Raw genomic sequence first — 17,866 nt, forward strand, 5'->3', positions numbered from 1 at the left:
GTGTTTACAGTCCAATTACAGTCAAAATTGCCACAAGACAAGAAAAAAGTGTTTTCTTTGTTAATTTCTTTTGTTTCATTAAGAAAGGTGTGACTATATTAAAGAATAATAACAGCAATAAGTAACACTAGCATAATATATTAAATGCAGTGACTCATACATCACACTTTCAAAGAGGGTACTTTTATTATTATATCTATTTTACTAATGAGGGAGCTGAGGCAATGAGCTGTTAGGAAATGGGACTAATATTACGCACTTGGGAAGTAGCACAGCTGACATCAGTACCCAGTTGATATGGCTGCAGAGTCCAGAATTAGCATCCTACCTGTGCCTGCTCTCCACTCAGGACTCTGAGCTTTTAGCCTTTCTCTGCCAAAGCTATGGAGCTGCCTGATTCTTGCCAGCAGTGATGGAGGCCACCAGACGCACTTCTCTATTCAGAGGCCTGGAAAAACACAGGGCAAAAGCACTAAAATTTGTGAAGCGGTCCTCAGAGTATCTCACTCCCTCTCCATACATACCCTCATTTCCATAACCTCAGTCTCCTGACCTCATGGTCTGTAGGTGTCTCATGTTCCCTCCCAGACCTGTAAATAATACATCTCTTCCCCTCCTCCCCGCAAAGCTCCTTGTAGTTCATTGTTGAGATGCATCTTAAGTCTAATAATAAGAACAAGAGGAGCCCGTTAGTCCAGCCACAGCATTAGCTGCTGTTGGGGAGATGGTGGTGGGGAGACACATAACAAATATCACAGACCTAAGAGAGATCTCGTAGGTAATCTTCCTGATTAATGAGAAAAGAAATGAAGAGAGGATAAAAAGGAAATTACTTAGTAAAATCAAGCATATTATTCATTTCCCTAAGTGAAAAAGTCCTTCCCTAAAATAATAAGATTGTTTTGTACAAACAAAAAGAGAAAGAAAAACCTGTGCTTTGCAAGGTATTAAACGTGTTGAGCATTTTTCTTTATTGAGGTACATGAAGACTACATTCCCCATCTCCTATTCAGTGAGTTACCTAACTAGTTCTTGCCAATGAGCTATGAGCCAAATAATTTAGTAGGGAAATAAGGACACCAGTTTTTTTCTTCTTCTGTCACAGTGAACCCTGACACTTCAAGTTCAGATGGCAGAACCACTAGGTTAAAGCAGCCTGGATTAGTGAGACAACAGAGGGAAGGTCATCTAGTTGGCATGTCAAAAATAAATAAATAAGTAAAAAATATATATTTTTTTTATTATATATATATATTGAAAAGCCAAATTTAATGTGGTTCCTATCTAGTTTTATGCATACAATTAAAATTCAGGAATTTAAAAATTGATCAAAAATAAAAGGACAAAGGAGATACTTTATAGATTAACGCAAATAAAAGAAAACATATAAAGTAGATTATAAAATGTTGATTATCAGTCCTCCCTGGATGCACAAGGAGTTACGTCTATGAAGCTATCAGCAGCTACTGCAGTGTGATTTCTTTGAGGCCAGGCCAGAGAGCTGACCCATATGATGCAGCATACCTCTCCCATCCTTCCTGAAGTTCCCTTCAACAGTGTATTCCAGTAGATCTGCCTGTTCTGCTCCCCACTGTCTCTGTTGAATCCTCTCACCATCCACACCATACATCTCTAGTCTATATCCCAGCTCTTGTATGCATAAATAAATAAAATAAACCTTTAAAAATAAATTAATAAAATGTTGATATCATAAACCAACAATATGATAACTGAAAGATATAAAATAAAAGCCAATAGAAGTACAATAAAGTGATGAATAAGAGTATGAAACTCTAAGATCTCTCTCAAAATTTGACAGTTTTAATAAGTAAAATATAAGTGAGGCAATGGAAAAGTTAACTAACATTTGATTTAATAGATATATCCCTTGGGTCAAGAATATACATTTCTCATATATATTCAATACGGCCACAAATAAAACTTAACATATTTTACATGTTACCATGTTACTTTCTCTTATTCAATAATTATTTGACACTTTTAGAAAGCAGTAAAATAATTGAATTCATATTAAGAATTTGTTAAAATGAGTACCCTTCCTGGTGGTGCAACAGGTTAAAAGCAGCACTGCAGGCTGGCCAGTCCGCTTCAGTGTGAGTTCACTCTCCAGTCCTGGAAGTGATCCATATGGCCCAGCTCTTGTCTCTCCTGCTGCTCCCCTCAGCAGTGTACTTTGTCAATCTGCCTGTTCTGATCTCCACTCTGTCTCCGGTGACTCCTCTCACCACTCCTGCAACTCTGGCCTATACCCCAGTTCTGTATGCATAAATAAATAAATAAATATTTTAAAAAATAATAAAATTTTACAACTCCTCTTTTAAAAAAAAGAACTTGTTAAAATGAAACCTAGACACAAAAAAGCATGCTTTATATCATAACTCTTCAGAAGATCTTATCTTATTATCAATATCAAGAAAGCACTAGCCCTATGATTGAAGAGAGCTAACAATACTGCACGACATTCTACTTTCTGTTATCCTCTATATCTATACAGCATCTCAGATGATGATTTTATATCTCTTACAAAGTGGGAGGTAGGGAAAGAGTATATTTCTATTCAATGCCCTGCCATAGCCCAGCTATGAAGAAACAGAGCATACATAGACAACATAAGGTGCTTTAGGTGAGAAGAATACCAAATCTACTTGCATTCTGGAATTGGAAGAGCCCATCCATACATCGTTGTCCATCTTCACATAATAGGATAACCCTACACCCTGATTTGCCAGGACAGTTGTAGTTTATGCCTGTTGCCCAGGTATAATTATTGATGTGCTCCCTTTCACTTTTAGAAGTGTCTCCATTTGGTCAATAAATTTTATAGTCATCCCACCATGTAGTAGTGATATAGCTCATTGCTTAAAAGGGTAGAAGTCTGCTTTTTCTATGCAAAGATTGCAAGGACACTAGACCCTCTCTGGGACCTCTTTTTTGTCTTGCTTTCCCCTTATGTAATGAAGATCAGTGAAACTAAGTATTAATAATGAGGGTGTAAGTGCTGGAAACAATATGTATGAGTCTGTCCCTTTTAAAAAATGCTTACTAAAGAGACATCAAAAAACGTGTTGTATTCCTCTATGATAATTATGCATCAGGAAAATATAATAGGACCTCCTTAAATATATAAAGAATATTTTTCCAAATAAATAAAAACTTAATGTTCAAAATCTATAAGGTATAAATAGGAATATAGTTCATTCCATGTTATCAAATGATCAAATCAATTTGGTTACCTTATTTATATCAAAAAGTATATAGCAACATATTAAGAAAGTTATTGATAATATTTTGCATAGATAATTTTTATCCTTATTTACTCCATACTGATGTTTGTTTTTGGTATATATTATGACCTCTATAATTTACTTCCATGTGTAAACGCCAATTGATAGATTTACATTAGTATCCCTATATAGTTAAAGGTCATACACTAATGCAAAATAAATTAATTCCATACTTTATTCTCATTAACCAATTGACACAGCACAATCTTAGAAAACAATCCCCCAAAATGTCTGCTTCTCTTTGATATAAAGAACTATGACTTTAGATGTCAATTGGCTTGTTCTTAAGTATTTAATATTCCTATTATTAATAGCCACTATATTCTGTACCCATTTCATTTTCACAAGGCCTATCACTGGCAATGTTTACATTTTTTTGCTAATTTCCAGCTTCTCTAGAGAGAAAAAGCTACATAATCCTGACATTCCTTGGTAGAGAATAAAAAAATGTCCCTTCCTCATTTGCTTTTCCTTTTCTTTTACACTACTGCCACACTACAATATTTCACTCTAACATTTTTGGCCATCAAATGTATGTGTGTGGAGGCTCAGAAGGAGGAATCCCCACACTAAACATTTATCTGCCACACCAGATGAATATCCTAAAATGTAACTTAGTTATACCTGGAGATTGTATCAAATCCCATAGGTTGAGGATTCAATCCCACAAAATTGCTACCACCCTAATTTAGGGCCAAACATATGCAGTAAAGTCCCTGGGTTACCCACAACTTCTGTAGATTGAAAAGCAAATCAGATGTTCCTTGTCAGGAACATCTTCCACCCCTTTAACAGTTTCAATTGTTGGTACAGTTCCTAGAGCCCAGGGAAACATTTATATTTACTATTTTATTTAAGAATATGATAAAGAATATAGATGAAAATCCAGATGAAGAGACACAGAGGGGAAGTTACGGGAGGAACTTCAGGTATGATCCCCAACTATACTAGCTTCTTTCTCTAGGGATTTGGGGTATATGTCCCCTCAGGACATGGATATGTTCATCAAACCTCCACACTATTGGGATTTTTAGGGAGGTAAGTACTCCATATTCTGCCCTTCTCCCCTCTGTGGAGAAGTGGGGAGAGCAGAAGTGAAAGTTTTAAGTTCTAATCATGCTTTGGTTTTTCTGGTGAGGAGCATTCACCCAGGAACCTAGTTAGCAGCTCTTCCTAACAACAAAAGATGTTCTTAGTGCTGCTATTTGCACTTAGAAACTGATAAGGGTTTTAGAACCTCCTGCCTCGGGATGAGGGAGAAGGCAAATACATATATATGTATATATGTGTGTGTGTGTGTGTATTTTTTCTGTTATCTCAAAAATCCGAATGCAAATATCTTTTTAGTTTAAAGTACATGCAAACATTTTTCCTTTCTTTTGATCACTGCACAGCCAATACAATTGACATTGTAGTTGATGGCCATCTGGTATTTACACATTCTTCTTTACCAGCATCATATTGATTAAATTAATTTAGGTACTTGTCAATTTGCATAGATAGATGAATTTGTCAAATCAATGCTTAGTCACAAAATCCCACTTTATTTATTTGTCACAGAAATCTATAAAACATTTCCCCTCAGAGATTTACTTAATTATCTAGCATAGGGATGATTACTAAAGATTTAACCTGAAGCTTATCATCCCTCCTTATTTTTCTTACTGATCCAACTGACCATCAAAGTTATGAAAGCAATAGAAATTATAAATATATATTCTTAAAATATGAGTCATTAAGCTTTTAAAAATTATAAGAATTTTTTATCTTTTTTTAGAATATACAGCTTCTAGTTCAAAACTAGGATCTAAAACCTGTCCATGAAAATTTGAAAAAAATTAATTTTAGAAAAATCAAGTAATTCTTAATGATTAAGAAGCTATTTATAAGATTGAGTATAATTTCAAATATTATTGAGCTTCAGATTTTAAATGACTAGCATGTTAGCAATTTCAAAAATGAAAAAATCAGGGCATCCAGTATTCTCATGCAGAGTACACTTAAATAGAAACAGAAGTAAATAAAAAATATATATACTATTAACATATAAATATATATTATATATTATATATTCTGTAACACTAGCTAAAACAGTACTATAAAATAAGAGATTAATTCTATAATGTGTATATGTTTGCAAAGAGTTTATGTATACTTAAAATTAGGAAACATTTCTTTTTAAATTACTGCTATATATAGTTTCATTGACAAGAAAGCAAGCATTATCAATGATGATATGATTAAAGTAGATTCCAATCTTATATAATCAGTAATTAAACCAAGAGGAGTACAAAATATGTTGATTTCAGTTATTTGTGAGTATTTGAATATTTAGTTTCATATTGAACTGAGAACTAAAAAGACTATACTATAGTCAAAGGAGTGTTGATTAGAGTACAAAGATCATGACGTCAGTCCACAGCCAAGGTAGTCCCAAGGTCTGTTCCACCAGGGACAGGTATTGGGGCATTTTTCTTTTTTAGTATTTATTTATTTATGCATACTGCATACAGAACTGGGGTACATGCCAGAGGTGGCAGGGGTGGTAAGATGTTGGGGACCGAGGCCGGCATCTGGCGTCTGTCAGCAGTCATAAAAAGGTGAAATGGAGTCCGGATAGAGAAAAACATCCAGGTTGTAAAAGGCATGTGGGAAGAACTCCCTGCCCCCACCTTTCCCTTCTCCTCTTTCTTTTCCCACGCACCTATTATCAAAACACTGCTCCATTCTCCCCCATTTTTGGCCTCCGCGAGAACCATTTTATCAAGCACTGCTACATGTCTAGTGTCCACTGGCTTTCTCCCTGCCCGACTTCTGCATCCCCCACCTCTTGTATTTTATATAAACCAGATAAAAACAAAATAAACTCTCTCTCTCTCTCTCTCTCTCTCTCTCTCTCGCTCTCTCTTTGTTCTGATACACGCGTGCGTGTGACTGCTTCTTTTTGTTCGCCAGACCTGGGGCCCTGACTCCCCGGCCTTGCAGGTTCAAGGCCCCCCGCAGTAAGAGGATTCACCAAACACAGATTGGAAGGCAGAACAGGCTGACTGACAAGTACACTGCTGACAGGGCCAGCGGGCAGATCAAGAGAGGTCTGCCGCACCGTGTGGGTCACCTCTGGGTGGGGATGGAACTCATGCTGAAGTGGTTTTAGCTCTTAGTGCTGTGCTTTAACCTGCTGTGCCACCAGGGAGGATGGATTGGGGCATTTTTAAAGGGTCAAGGAGGGAAGTGTTGCTAGCTTGTGTCACTGATTTTGAAATTTTCAGATTGGTTCTTAAAATCTTGTTATGATTGCATTTCATGAGTCTGAAAATAGAAGGCTATAGGTGAGATCTTTTAGCATGATTGACATATGATTTCATGGTTCTTTCATCATCCTGATTCATTGCTGAGTCAGACTGCATTCAGCAATTAACCCAGAATTCTCAACTGGGTTGAATTAGAGACAAAATGGAGTCTGGATGATTTAAAATAGGTCCCACAATATATAGGAAAAATTTCAAGATACATTTAACAGTTAAAATATGTTTTTATATGTTGAAAATCTACTGCTCAGCTGAAACATAACTATGTAGTTTTTGTAACCAGCGTGAAATGGCATGATAATTTATGAGTACTTTAAAAATTCTTCATCTTAAGTGAAGCCATTTTTTTCTTTCAAAAGTTAAATTAATAGTTAGGAACACTATGGATTCTAAGAGAATGAGTTAGATAACCCTGGGGAGAATATTATGCACTTTTTGGATTCCACTGTGTTTATGAAAATTTAAATTACAATGTAAAGCAAAATAAAAAAGAGCAGATAAGATTATGATTATAATCTTTGTAGAATTATTTCTGCATTAGCATTCATAACATATATAAGAGCAAATAACCTTAAAAACTTGATTAACATTTTTAGATATTTAAATTTGTTTAGGCCATAGGTTTTTAAAGGCTCCTAACTTGTTTCTCCACTGGCATCAGTAGAAAGGCACCATCTAGAAGCTGTGGGTGCTGAAAATTACTGTTTCTGATTTATAATGTGAAATTACTATAATCTGAAATTTTAAATATAAATACTTAATGGGTAAGATTAATTTGGGTAAACATTTTTTGCTTGTATCACACATTCTGTAATGATATTTGGCTTCAGCCCTAACTACAATCCTATAATGATTTCAATATCCAGTTAGTTGCTATGTGACCCGCATGCAGTCTTCAGGTAAAGAAAGCACCCCTTTAAATCCCCAGTGTACTATCCAACAGTGAACATTACTCAAACCTTAGTTAAGAGAAGGGTTTCTCACCTCTGAGGGGGCATGGCATCCCCCCTGGAGAGCTTGTGAAATGAAGATTTTGATTCAGCAGTTCTACATTGAAAACTAAAAGTCTGTATTTCTAATCAGTTTCCAGGTAATTCCAGTACTGTTGCTTTGACATATCGTTGGAGAGCAAGTTCTTAGAGGACACCTGCTCGTTCTGAGAACTAGGATTTCTGAGAACTAATTCTGTCCTTTCTACAAAAATATGTGTTGGCTTCTGATCCTCGGAAGGGGTAAAGGAACTGAGCTGCCTTTTGCATAGCTTAAGAATGTTCTAGCAGTGCTTTATAAAAGGGGATGTCTGGGGCCTCCCTTGTGTGCAAAGGGTTAAAGCACAGCGCTAGGAGCTATCTCACAGCATAGAAGCTATCTCACAGCCACTACAGCATGAGTTCCGCCAGGGAGCTGACCCAAATAGCAGAGCAGACTTCTGCTATCTCACTGCAGCTCGCCTCAGCAGTACATTTTGGTCAATCTGCCTGTTCTTTTCCCCATTCTCTCTGGTGAATCCTCTCACTTCCCCCAACCTCTGGCCTGTACCCCAGTTCTTGTATTCACAAATAAATAAATCTTTTTAAAATAAATAAATACAATGGGGCAGTTATACAATCTACAGATTATATGCAAGACAAAAGTTTGGAAAATGACTAGTGTTCTGAATTATACAGTAAGTTTAAATTTTAAAAAACATTACCTACAGATTTCTATAACCAAAAGAAAGAAAAAAGAAATCAAACAAATCCAGTTGTCAGAAATTCAATAAAAGTAAGCCAAAAGCCGATTTAAGTTTCCTACAAATACTTGTAAACAAGGAGAAAAGAATGAATATTTAGCATTAAATTAAACTTAAAGGGAAAAGATGAAACAGGATAAAGTTCTAGCCATCAAAGAAGCAAGAGAATTTTATGAATATTTTATGTTGAAGAAAGGAAAATTCAGAAGTAGACCTAAGAAAAGGAGCATGAAATTTGTTTTATCTAGAAAAAGACTAAAATATTTAAAAACATTTTATATTAGTCTTTAGATAGAATAATTGAAGAAATTAAATCTGCAGAGTTAAAAGTACTGAAAAACTAACTCCCAACAAAACCAAGTCAGTAAATAATTTAACTTTTGAGAACACATAAATCATCCAGATATCACATATTACCAGGAGGCTGACATGTAATCCATGTTAGAGGAAAATTTAATAATATTTCCACACGACTAAATTTTTATTGTTGTAATCATTATTTAATGTCTGAGCATCATCAATATATTAGGATTGTTATTATAGTAGAATAGGTGTTTCTCTATGAATTTATGATTCAAGTTGAAAGAAAAACACAAGAGAAGAATAAAGTACACACAGGAGAAGATCCAGGAATCATTTTCCCTATGTAACATTAAGATTTACAAGATCAGCATAAAATTGCTACACTAGTCCTTGGAAAAGATTGTGAAAAACTAAGACTATGCTTTTAGAAAAGTTGAATCGAGAATCTGCTAAGGAAACAATAATTACTGTCCTAGTTAGTTTAGATCTGAAATATTCCCTTCCTACTTACTCCCTTATACTCCATATAATATAACATGGAGAAATCATCCATTATTATTATCACAGAGGGGTAAATGAAGCACTTTGGAAATAAGCAACATTTCAGATCACCAATTCTATTGACTTAATTGAGCCCCATTGTACCAAGTAGGGCTTTCACGGGAAGAATATAATGCAACTGCAAGGCACTTGAGACACAGGGAATATTTTACTCATCTGAAGGGTTACTTACAGAGACTGCAATAACAGTTGTCTAGTACCACTTCACACAAACACCTCTCTACATTTCTATGTATAAATTTACTTTTAAATTTGTCACTGGAAGGAAGGGTGCTTTTTGCACACTTTAAGGGTGATTTTTGTACACTTTTAAAATGTTCAGAAAGCAAAAGTTATTTTAAAATAAAATTATACTTAAAAGTAAGAGAGTTCTTCAGATGGCTTGAAAGCATCAACAACATCTTCTATGGGCACTGTAACATCCAATAGGAAACACTGTGTGCATGTATATGAGTATGTGCATTTTGAGACGGATTGGGAGCAACGACATATGTGTCTATGAGAATTTATATACATTGTGAGGAGTAGCCCGCATGAAAAAATGTCTTGTCTCTGTCCCTAAATCATCAAAAACCAAGATTCACTTTGAAATTCTAACCTTTCTTTTGACCACAATAAATAAGTATTGGCTCAGACTCGCAGGGCCAGGACCTCATTGGAGTTCCCTTCTACTTAAGGACATAGCCTCATTAAAGATAAGTTAGGCTATCTCTAAGTATACTGCCTGAGAAGACTTCAGCAACACTTTTCAAGGCAGCAACAAATATCTTTTGATGCTGTTATCTCACCTCTAGGAATTTATTGTTAAAAATGATTGTGGGTATATGTGGGACAAAGCTATACATTTAAGAATGCATTTCAAAGCATTGTTTATATTAGCAAAAATTTAGAAATAAACATGTATATTTAATAATAAAGACCAATGGATATTGTCATATTCTTACAGTTAAAATGCTAAATAGTTATTATCATAGTGATGCAGAAATGTATGTACCTGTATTGAAAAATATCTGTGTAGGCAGCTCTCGTTTTTTAAGACTGCCTACCTGTGTCTATGCAGGCATCTCTCTTTCATGTTCTCTTCTCCTTAATAAACTTGCCATGTCCTGATGAAAATGAAAAATTAGGAAAAAAAAAAAGAAAAATATCTGTTTGGGTAGACAAAAATTATCACTTGGTTTGCTATTATTCCATTTTCTTATAATATATATAAATTTGTATATTTATAAAATAAACTCTACGAGCAAAGAATGAAACATATGGGCTTCCTGGTGGCACAGGGGTTAAAGTCTCAGCACTATCAAGCTATTGCCAGCCACTGTGGCAAGTGTGCCATCTGCTAATCCACATGTTGCTGCAGACTTCTCTTGTCTCATCTGCTGTTCCCCTCAACCGTATATTTCAGTAGATCTGCCTGTTCTGCTCCCTACTCTGTCTCTGGTGATTCCTCTCACCACCACCACGCCCTCCCCCCCCCACACACACACACACAATTCTTGTATGCATAAATAAATATTTTTTTCAATACTTATTTATTCATGGTTAGAGAACTGGAGTTCAGGTCAGAAGTGCAGGAGCAGTGAAAGGATTCACCAGAGACAGAGTGGGGAGCAGAACAGGCAGATTGACAAAGTACACTGCTGAGGGGAGCAGCGGGTGAGGTCTGCCACCACGTGAATCACCTCCCCATCGAAGATCAAACTCCTGCTGAAACTGCTGCCTCTAGCTGTGCAGTGCTGCACCATCACCATTCAGCCATTAGAGAGGGCCCAATCTTTTTTTTTTTTTAATAATAAAGAATGAATGAAACACAAGCAAGTAAATACTTTATCATCTGTCTGGGATGGGTAAGATCAAGGATGAACATTATGCTTTGTTATTGTCCTTATTTTATAAAATTAATTACATATAATTCCATATTTTATGAATGGATAGATAGAACAATAACATCGTATATATACATATACACATATATATCAGATATGCACAGATATACATACAGACATTCTTTCTAGCAGGACACTGTTTTGAAAAAATATGCAATGAATCAGGCAAAGCAAGGGGTGAAAATTGGAAGAAAAAAAGAAAACATTCCAGCAATTGTCAAAATAAGAAATACAAATAAAATCATAAAGGAAGGACTTTAGTTTGCTCTTGAAAGGAATGGGAAAAAGAGACTGACAAAGAAAAGGGATAATATGTGGAGGCAAGAAAAGTACACGATAGTAGTCACTGGAAATTACCCGAAGTTGAATGATTAAAACACATCTTAAATAAAACATTTTCACATTTGCTGTATGTGTTCATTAAACGCTTCTCAAAAATCCTCAGAAGTGTTTAATATGCTCATGAAAGTTATATGTAAGAATCAGTTTCTTAGGTCATTTTCAGAAAGAGCCGAGCTTCTTCTCTGAATGGGTGTAGGTTGCAAACCAGAGCTGGAACACCAGGAGGAAAGAATTTCCAGGTAGGGGACCGGTGAGAACCTAATCGTGGAGAAGTTCACAAGCATCTTGAAGAGGACTCTACATTTTCACAGGTTATAGACCTGGACTGTAGTAGGTTTGTAAACTAGCCATGTTCTGGATGGAGTTGGAAGGGATTGTGCTTGGTGAAATAAGCCAGAAAGAAAAAGAAAAATACCAGATGGTTTCACTCATAGCAGGAGTATAAAGAACCAGGGGAGAAAATAATAATAATGATGATGAACAATTATATACCAGAGACATTTTATGGGGCTGGCGTGGAGAATGGTATCAAAATGGTTGGGGGGGTGTGGGCAAGTGCACTGGACTATGGTGATGGCACATGGGTGAATTGGTGATGGGAAGCCCACCGGGATTACATCTGAGATGGAAAAATACACAAAATGATGGAAAAATAAACTATTATATAATTAAAAAAAAAAAAAAACGCTAGTCATGTTCATTGCTATGATCACCACCCCAGTGAGTCTAGGGGACAGAAGTTCAAGACAAAAAATATTTTTTTTAATTTTTTTTTTATTTTCAGATCTAATGGAATTGTCTGGCTCCTTTGTGATTTGTTTGGGGCTCATCAACCATCTTTTATTATTTCTCTTTTGGAATAGGACAACCTATCTGACACCTATCCCACCATTGCATTTTGAAAATGCAAAATTTGCTTGCTTTCACAGCTGGAGAACAATTTTGCCTCAGGATAAATCATCTCAAGCTTCACCTATATCTAATATAAATTATATTTAAGGTGACTTAATTTTAAACGCCAGAAATAATGACAGAAGGAGTAAAGAAGCCACTGTCAGGATGTAATTATTATATTTTTCTTGCAAGAAGATATGAAATTTGGGGGGCCAGGTGAATCATGTCTCATCAAAATTCATGTGTTGCATGAAGCTTTAACCCCCCAGAATGATGTGTGTATTGAAGTGGGGCCTTTGGGATAAAATTAGTGTTACTGCCATCGTGAGGGTAATGTCCTCATCATGGGATTAGTGCCCCATAAGAAGAGACACAACACATCTCACCGTCATCCAGCCAGGTGAGGAAACAGAAGTAGGGGCAACCTCAAAACCAGCAAGAGGCCCCTCATGGAGAAACTGAATTGGCCACTTCCTTTATTTTAAGACTTCCCAGCCTCCAAACCTGTGAGAAATTAATTTCTGTTGCTTAAGTACCCAGTCACTGGCATGTTGCTATGGCAGCCCCAGATGACTAATACTAGAAACTAGAATACAATGAAAGCTAACATCTGGGCTACAATTTTAAGTCAAATAAAACTTTTATGACTTAGACCCAAAAGTTAACTTGATTTATGCCACTCTTCTTTCAGAGAGAAATTACAATTGTTACTGATCTTAGCCTAACATTTTTCCTTTTTTTTTTTTTTTTGACTTCTTTAGTTTCCACACATCCTATTGACTTGTTATTTCAACCTAGTACCCTCACATTTGTTAGAATGCCTGTCTACTGGTATGTTGGCAGCCTATATTCAAAAGTGACGTAACCCCAGTCAGGATTTCTGTTTCCACCCTTAATTTACTCTAAAAACTATTAAAAGGCTCACACTCTAGTTTGTAGACCTTAATACTATTTTGCTTTTAAAGATTAGTCCTCGACACCTCTAGGTACAGAAAGAACCCTCAGCTTCCTGCTCTGATTTTCTCATCCGCAGAACTGAATTCTGCCTGTCGACTCAGAGAAATGTTAAAGGTTGGATTTGTTTTTTTGTTTTTGTTTTGTTTCTTTCTTACAGCAGGAAATTGTGGTTTTATGCCACCTGGACAAGTAGTTTTTAATGGTGTTTCTCACACTTAAAATCAACAAAATTTGGAAGAAAGTATTGAGATTCCTACAAGTTCAAACTGAAAAAAGTGCATTAAAAACTCCTAAAAAATGTAGAATGCATGTATAATGAAGTGATGGCAACATCCATACATGGGACCACTGAGGTGATTGTCCAAAAAATTATGACACTATTATTCTTTATTAGTAATGAATGTCAACATCCAACTTTATATAATTTGCTTTAGATAATTTGACCTTAGTTTCCAAAACTCTAATTCTAAATCTATACCTTAACAAAAAAGTTAATCCTACTTATAGATCTAAAACAGTTGATTTTTTTTGCTTAACTTCAAGTGTACTCGTGCTTTATAACACCCAATCCAGATTTCATAAACCTGGAAGCTAGCTTCAAGCTAGCTCCCTTTATGGTAACATTATTCTAGCAAATATCTCTGTACTTTTTTTTTTTTCTGTTTCTTTGCCTCTTTTCTGAGTAGACTCCCAGAAATTTTTGAAGTGACCTATTATTCGACTTGCAAATGTTTTATAAACCACTGTCCTTATTTGAGAAATAAGAAAAGATTTCCCTCAATGATTTACTATCACTTCCAGTTAAACATAGTGATCTGGAAGCAATAGGCCTCCTCCTTGCCCCGTTCTTTGCCCTTTGCTTGCCCTTTGTTATGAAGGTGCAATTTAGTAGCTCAAAGTATGAAATCAAGTATAGTAAGCAGGAAAGGTGGCAGCAAGATTTTCTTACAGGAGACTGTCATATGCCCTCAAATTTTATAATAAATCATTAAAACATAGCCTCGAAATTCATGTTACTATTTTACCACTTAGAATTTTGTATATGTATACCTTCAGGAGTGCATTGAAGGGAGAAAGATAGGATTTTGAATTGAAAGAATTCATTTTAATTCTATTGTTTTGACTAGCTGCTATTTAATATTTCTTAAGTGTAAAATAAGTAAATTACAACTAAATAGGCAGAAAAATAGACAGGGACATGACATTTAGCTTAGATCATCCTCCTTAAGAAATTCAATTGGAAATAAGATAAGTCAAAATGACAGAGATTTTTCCAAAACATATGTTATTGTGAGACTTAGTAAAAAAATCTAGATTTGAAAAAAATAAATTTGTACTGAAATATTGACTACTGACAAAGCATGAAGAGTTTCTTCTGAGCAAACAGTAGCTAACTATTCATTTTATTGGTGTGCTTTCTTAATAAAAACAATTTTAGTTGGTTTTTTCCTCAAAATAAGATTCAGTATTAAAACTTCATATTTGTTAGAAAATTGAACCCTTAAACATCAGTGTGTTATATCTCTAACTAAACAAGACTGGTAAGACCAGGAAGGGGCATTATTGTCCACTATACATTTTTTTACCAAGAAGTGGTCAACCAGTGTGTGGTTGTTTTGGTTAAGGTTTGCAAGTGAAGATAAACCATTTTTTGAAAAACAGAATTAAGGGTATAAGCAATTTGATAAGCATCTTCTTCGGCATTTCTTATGAACAAATGAAAGGGCAATTATGTAAATAAGCCTAGTTTGGCTGAGTACCATGGGTGTCCATTTGTCTTAGTTCAGCCTCCCCACCATTATCTGGAAGCTCATGCATCTAAGGAAACATCCAGTAGTTACAAACAACTGTAGAGCAACTCGGTATTTGATGCATGTAGGTATGTTTTGATTGTCTTAACCCACGTGTGGCATTTTTCATATTACAAAAAGAAATTTGGTCTCAACTCTGAATAATTTCCTGAAAACTGTTCAGTTTCCTATGTGCGAAGGGTATACTTTATTCAGTTTCCACCTATTGTTTATCTAGAATTATGTGTTACAAAATATATATATATATAGTTATAGTTATATATATCCTGCTAACTGTTTCATCTACAGGTCTAACTTAATGAATGATGCATATTGTCTTTCTTCCAATCTCTGATTTTCTACATACTTTGTTGAGGCAGCTATTAATTTGATAATATATTTTTCCTTAACTTTCTTATAAACATAGCCAAACTATAACATCTGTCTCTATCTTTGAAATAAATATAGAATACCATAGATCCTTCCATTGTATTTCTAATCAGAAAAGCCAACATGACATGAGAAATGCCTCCAATACAAGCACTACTCTGCTTTTATCCAGTTTGATCTTATTTCTTTATTTGATTTCTACTTAAGAATTTTTACCAGGCAAAAACTAGTCATTCAAAAAGTGTTTGTGGAATTATTTCTAAACGAATTTTTCTTGCCTAAGAAATTGCCCTCAGATGCCCTTCTCACACCACTATTTTTATCCAATACCAGTTAGATACAAATACCTTTTTTGTTAATAAATGTCTAGCTAGAGATTTTAATTTGTTGGCTGAATAAAAGCCAGGATGATTAGGAGTTAACTAGTCAAGAGGCTTTAGAAATTTAAATGTCCCATTGAAATAAAATTATGACATGTCCAGCCTGTTTTTATTATAGGTTCAAACCTGCATGAAAAGTAAAATATAAAAATTAATTTTGATGAATGCCATCCTCAGCATTACTTCTGGGGATTAGAAACCATGAGCTTCTTATTGCTAAATCAACTAGGAAGTAAGATGCTGCAGGTAAAACATTACCATTTATGGAATAATCAACCTATTTACTCAACAAGTCAACAGTGGCAAGCATAATGCTAGGTTCTGGGATGACAAACATAACAAAATGTCTCATCCTCAGGGGTTTATAACAAAGTAGTAAAAAAAAGATATAAGAGTCTATGGTGATGGTTCACAGGTGTCTTACTGGTGGTGATTTTATGAGGATAAAGTCTGAGAAAAGAAATCAAACACTTTACAAAAATGAACAATGTTGTTGTAAACATATATAAATAAATTCTGGGCTCTCCCTGTTGGTTCAACAGGTGAGGTGCAGCTCTATGAAGCTATCAGCAGCCACTGCAGCACAAATTCCACCCCTTGCTATAAGGGTGATCCACATGGCATGGCAGACCTCTCCTGTCTCTCCTGCTACTTCCCTCAGCAGTGTGTTTGGGTAATATGCCTGTTCTGCTTCCTGCTGTGTATCCCTGTTCTTCTATGCATAAATAAATAAATCTTAAAAATAAATAAACCTGGCCCTCCCTGGTGGCGCAGCGGGTTAAAGCACAGCACTGAGAATCTAAAGCCGCTTCCGCATGAGTTCGATTCCCGCCTGCCCCGGAGGTGACCACATGGCGTGGCAGACCTCTACTGACCCGCCCGCTGCTCCCGTCAGCAGTGTACTTTGTCCATCTGCCTGTTCTGCTCCCCACTCTGTCTCTGGTGAAGCCTCTCGCCGCCCCTGAGCCTCTGGCCTGTACCCCAGTTCTGTATGCACAAGTAAATAAATCTTTCAAAAAAAAATAAATAAAAAATAAATAAACCTTAAAAAAATTCTTTAAAAAAAATAATGTGGTGTTAGAATATATTCGCATTGTGCTAATAGTAGCTTCTATCCAGAACTCTTTGAGCGTATCCTTTTCTTCTACCAGTGTACAAGTGGGAGGTGGTCAGTAAAGACTTAGTGGAGAAGAAGGTGTTGAGGTAGAGATTTCCATTCTGAAAGTGTTAAGGGGAAGGATGTCCTATAGGAACTCTGCAGAGTCTTGTGGACTCCACCCCCTACTCCAGCTTTCTGGACTCTACCCCTTACTCCAGTAATTGCAAACTACAACTACCAGCAGTACTAGGGAGAGAACTGCAAGGACCCCAGGGCAGAGCTAAGCGGGAATTCTGGGACATTGGGGGATAAATAGGGCGCCATTGCGTTTCCCGCACTCTCGCTCAGGAAACGGCTCTCTGGACCGCGTGACTTGGGCTTTTCAGTTAGTTTGTTACTGGAGTTCCAAGTTGGCTGAGCTGGTAAGATATTCCAGTTGCTGTTTCCTGTCCTTTTCCCTTTTGTAAATTAACCCATTTTAACCTTGTTGTGTGCACCTACAGTATAACTGAATTTTAAGCATGCAGGCCCAGTTCACTCTGGGCTGCCCTGTAACAAAAGGGAATAGTGTGATTAAAGGCACCTGAAGGAGTTTGGAGATAGCAAATGAATTGATTAGATTGGAAGAAAGTGGTGATCCTAGAAAGAGGTATTTACTCATTCATTCAACAAACACTGATCGCTTAACAGTCATTCCAAGGAAATATTTTTCCTCACTAGAGTAGGAGTAAATTATACATGTAATTTAATATATTTTGAGAGTACCTCTTTAGGAAGTCACTCCTTAGCTTCAGAGAAAATTTATTTCTTGAGATCAATTCAGAAAACTTCTAAATAGAGCCTTAAAAAAATGGGGGGGGGAGAATAAGAAAACATGGGAGTTTACATCTCATAAAGATGGAAAAGCACAAAAATCTAG

This window comes from Condylura cristata, unplaced genomic scaffold, assembly GCF_000260355.1.
Source record: "Condylura cristata isolate star-nosed mole 26May11 unplaced genomic scaffold, ConCri1.0 scaffold00009, whole genome shotgun sequence".
Lineage (NCBI taxonomy): Eukaryota > Metazoa > Chordata > Mammalia > Eulipotyphla > Talpidae > Condylura > Condylura cristata.